A 5,132-nucleotide genomic window follows, 5' to 3' on the forward strand; every position below is an offset into this window, starting at 1 on the left:
AAAAATTTACAACCAGTTTTGAAATAGGTGCATCTTAGCTTTGGAAATTGTTATTGAATATGTCAGTGCTGTTGTAATGAAATGGTTCTTCTAATTATATGGTTATTAAATAAATAATTAAAAAATGGCTGTTATTAATTTCTACTCCCTTCAGAGTAAGACTGACTAGACCCCAGTCTTGCACTCAGGAATGTCAGGGACCCTAACTTGACTCAATAGGCCCTAGCATGAATGACAGAATGCATGAAATACAGTATGTGTGTCGGGGATATGGGAGGGTGCTGATGGGGGAAGATGGTATAAAGAAGACTAAGATATTGCGTATCAAATACACAAAAATCAATACAAAATATATTTTAAAAGAAGCTTCTCTTCCTCCAAATCCACACTAACATTTGTTAGTTTTTTTTTCCTTTTGTGGTGCTAGACAGTCTAACTATGGGACATGATATCTCCTTATGGTTTAGGTGGTATATTTTCCACGATGATTAGTGAGATTAAGAATTTTCACACACTTCCTGGAGCCAGCAGCTTTCTTGGGTAAGTTTGGCAGTGCCCACTGTGCCTTGACTCCCTCAGCCTCATTCACCCTCCCAGCTCCCCCAACCCATGTCTCCTCCTATCAGGGGCACTGGCTCATTTCATGTCTTGGCACCCAAGACCTCTGTCCCAGACTCCCCACTGCTTCCTGATCCTTTGCATCCAGACCAACCCAATTCCTCCCTCTAGTCCCTGGGAGCCCTCAGGGCCTCTTCCTAGCCTCACCTCCCTTTGCATCTCTGGGCAGCTCAGCCCCAGCTTCCTGGGGCCAACATCTTTCCTGGAGGGATCCAGTCCTTAGGAGAAAGCCTGAGATCATATGATCCTCATCCAACTTGGGCCACTGTGGAAACTCCTAAGCGGGAAGACAAAATCAATTTGGCCCCTCCAATATAAAATCAAAAGAGAGAACCTGGAGCCTAGACAAACCAGCTTTTCATGCCCAACAAGTAAACCATAAAGGTACACAAAGTATACGAAAAAAAGCAGACTTAAACTCGACAAAGGAAGGCTTGAGTCTCACACAAGAATCAGAAACGACAAAAGAAATCCATACGTCAAAGTCACAGCAAAAAAATAATAACATGAAAAACCCAAATAACACATCCCCACCAAGTACCAATAGTCCTCTAGAGGAGTACAATGAGAACCCCCTAGAGATAACACAGGACATGGAATTCAAAAGAACAATTATAAACATGATAAAAGAATTCAGTGAATTTAAAGAACACACAAAGAAATCAAAGATCTGAAAGAAGATAGGAATAAACTGCTGAATGAATTGAGGAAAGAGAAATATTGAAGAATACTCAGGCTGAAATGAAGAAGGAAGTGAAACACTCAATAAGCCAATTGGAAACGACAGGAGAAAGCCTCACTAATAGGATGAATGAAATGGAAACCAGACTATCAAGACTGGAAGATACAGTGGATGAATTAGACTACTCAAACAAACATAATGAAAATTTTAAGAAAAAACAAGAATGGAATATGCCAGAATTGTGTGACACCATAAAAAGACCAAACTTATGAATCATAAGCATACAGGAAGGAGAAAAATCTCAGGATAACAGTATGGACCAAATCTTTAATAGGATTATGGAAAAAAATTCCCCAAATTAAAGAAAGACATCTCCATACAAATACAAGAAGCATATAGAACACCAAATAGGATCAGAAAAGAAACTCTCCACAGCACATCATAATAAAAACACTAAATTTACAGAACAAAGAGAGAATACTGAAAGCTGCAAAAGAAAAACAAATCACATTAAAGGAAAACCCATCTGAATTACAGCTGACTTTTCAGTGCAAACTATGAAAGACAGAAGAGCCTGGACCAAAGTATTCCCAGTTCTAAATGACCACAGATGCCAACCCAGATTACTTTACCCAGCCAAAATGTCTATTATAGCGAAGGGGACAGAAAAATCTTCCATGATATAAATAGGCTGAAAGAATTCAAGTCCACAAACCAACCCTTCAGAGAGTTCTTGAAGCAATACAAAGAGCTGAAGAAAGGAATGACTATGACCAAGGGGTTACAGAAAGAAACTTAATGAAGGCATAACTGTGGAAATGCACAGCTACACCAAGAATGTGAAGAGAAATAAAAATGGCAGGAATCAATACATATCTTTCATTAATAACTTTAAATATCAATGGACTGAACTTCCCATTCAAAAGACACAGACTAGTTGAATGGATTAAGAAACAAAACCAATCTTTTTGTTGTCTGCAAGAAACTCATCTCACCCTTAAAGGATGGGAAAAATATACCAAGAGAATGGTTCTAAGAAAAAAGGAGGCATTACAATTCTAATATCTGACAAAATAGATTTCAAACTAAAACTATTCAGAAGAGATAAAGTGGCCACTTCATTTTGATCAAAGGAACAATTGACCAATAAGATACTAAAATCATAAACATATATTCACCAAATTCTGGTGCACCCAACTTCATAAAAACAGTACTACAGGTCCTTAAGACCCAGATTAATCCCAACTCATTAATAGTTGGGGACTTCAATACCCCATTGTCTCCATTAGAGAGGTCAATAGGACAGAGAATTTATAGACATCTGAATTAAACAATACCATACATCAAATGGGCCTAACAGCTACCGAATATTCCACCCAAGCACCAAAGAATATACTTCCTATTCAGTGCCCCATTTAACTTTCTCCAAAATCGACCATATACTGGGGCACAAAAGAAGCCTCAACAAACACAAAAAGATTAAAATAATTCCATGTGTTCTATCAGACCACAATGCAATAGAGCTTAAAATTAACACCAGAACAAACCCTAGTAACTACATGGACACATGGAGATTAAACAAAATACTCCCGAATTATGAATTCGTCAAAGGAAAAATTAAGAAAGAAATAAAAGTATTCCGGGAGCTAAATGAAAACGACAATACAACACAACAAAACCTCTGGGACACACTGAAAGCTGTCCTTAGAGGGAAGTTTATAGCTCTAAGTGTCTTTATTAAAAAATCAGAAAGAACACAATTAAATGACTTAACATTGCAACGCAACACACTTGAAAAGCAACAACAAATGAAACCCAAACCCAGCAGACGAGGAGAAATAACAAAAATCAGAACAGAAATTAATGAAATAGAAACAAAGAATATAAAAAGAATCAATGAATCTAACAGCTGTTTCTTTGAAAAGATAAGATTGAAGATGCCTAGACCAGTTTACCAAAAGAAAGAAGCACCTCCAAGTCAACAAAATAGAGATGAAAGGGGAAGCATCACAACAGACACCAAAAGGATCCAGAATATTATAAGGGAATACTTTAAAAACCTATACTTACCAAATTTGAAAACCTGAAAGAAATGGATGGGTATGTAAAAGCATGGGAACCACCAAAACTAAACCAAGAAAGGTCAACAGCTTAAACAGACCCATAACACATAAGGAAATTGAAACACTAATACAAAACCTCCCTACTAAAAAAGCCGAGGACCAGATGGAATTACAGGAGAATTCTACCAGGCATTTAAAGACGACCTATATCCAATACTACTTTATTTATTCCCAAAGTTAGAAATGAAGGGAGAACTTCCTAATTCCATCTATGAAGCCAACATCATTCTAATACCTAAGCCAGGTAAAGATACAACCAAAAAGAAAATTACAAACCCATATCTGTAATGAATATAGATACAAAAATTCTCAACAAAATACTTTCAAACTGCATACAGACACACATCAAAAACATCATCTCCCACAATCAAGCTGGCTTTACTCCAGAGATGCAGGGATGGTTCAATTTATGTAAGTCAATAAACATCATAAATCATATAAGTGGACTCAAAGACAAGAGCCACATGGTCATCTCAATAGATGCAGAGAAGGCCCTTGACAAAATCCAACATGTATTTATATTCAGTCCTAGAGGGAATTGGACTGGAGGGAGCATACCTCAACATAATTAACATATACAACAAACCCACAGCAAACATCATTCTAAATGGAGAAAAACTGGAAGCATTCCCAATAAATCCAGGAACCAGACAATGCTGTCCATTGTCTCCACTCCTTTATAACACAGTACTTCTAAACTCTTGCAAGAGCAATGAGACAAGTCAAGTACAATAAAGGAGTAATAATTGGAAAAGAAGAGATCAAATTTTCCCTTTTTGCAGACGATAAGATATTATTTCTAAGGGATACCAAAAATTCCACAAGAAAACTCCTAGAAACAATTAACAATTTCAGTAAAGTGGCAGAGTATAAAATTAACCTCCAAAGTCTGTAGCCTTTCTATATACCAATAATGAGCAATCAGAGAAAGAGTACATGGAAACATTCCCTTTCACAATAGCTGCAAAAAAATGAAATATCTCTGAATAAACCTGACTTTAAAGACCTCTACAATGAAAATTTTAAATTTTTAAAGAAAGATTGAGGAAGACATCAGAAGATGGAGGGTCCTCCCATGCTCATGGATTGGAACAATTAATATTGTAAAAATGACCATCGTACAAAAGCCGTTTATAGATTCAATGCAATGCCAGTCAAAACCAATGACATTCTTTATGGAATTGGAAAATACCATCCTAAGATTCATATGGAAGCAAAAAAGATCTCGGATAGCCATATCAACCCTGAGCACTAAGAACAATGCTGGGGGGATTACTGTACCAGATTTTAAACTGTATTACAGTACTATAGTCATAAAAACAGCATTGTACTGGCACAAAAATAGACCCGTAGAACAATGGAACAAATTTGAAGTCCCAAATAAGAGTACATGCAATTTCAGCCACCTGATATTTGACAAAGGGGCCAAGGACATTCACTGAAGGAAAGACAGAATGTTCAGCAGGTGGTGCTGGCAAAGCTGGATCTCCACCTGTAGAAGAATGAAACTAAACCCCTATCTTTCACCTTGCACAAATGTCAACTCCAAATGGATCAAAAACCTCAATGTGAAGCCTGAAACTCTGAAACTGTTAGAAGAAAACATTGGCAATAACTGACAAGATATAGGTGTAGGAAAGGATTTTCTAAACCAGACATTAGTTGCTCAGGAAACAAGGTCAAGAATCAACAAATGGGACCTCATTAAA

Source organism: Nannospalax galili, unplaced genomic scaffold (assembly GCF_000622305.1).
Source record: "Nannospalax galili isolate Female #2095 unplaced genomic scaffold, S.galili_v1.0 scaffold198, whole genome shotgun sequence".
Taxonomy (NCBI): domain Eukaryota; kingdom Metazoa; phylum Chordata; class Mammalia; order Rodentia; family Spalacidae; genus Nannospalax; species Nannospalax galili.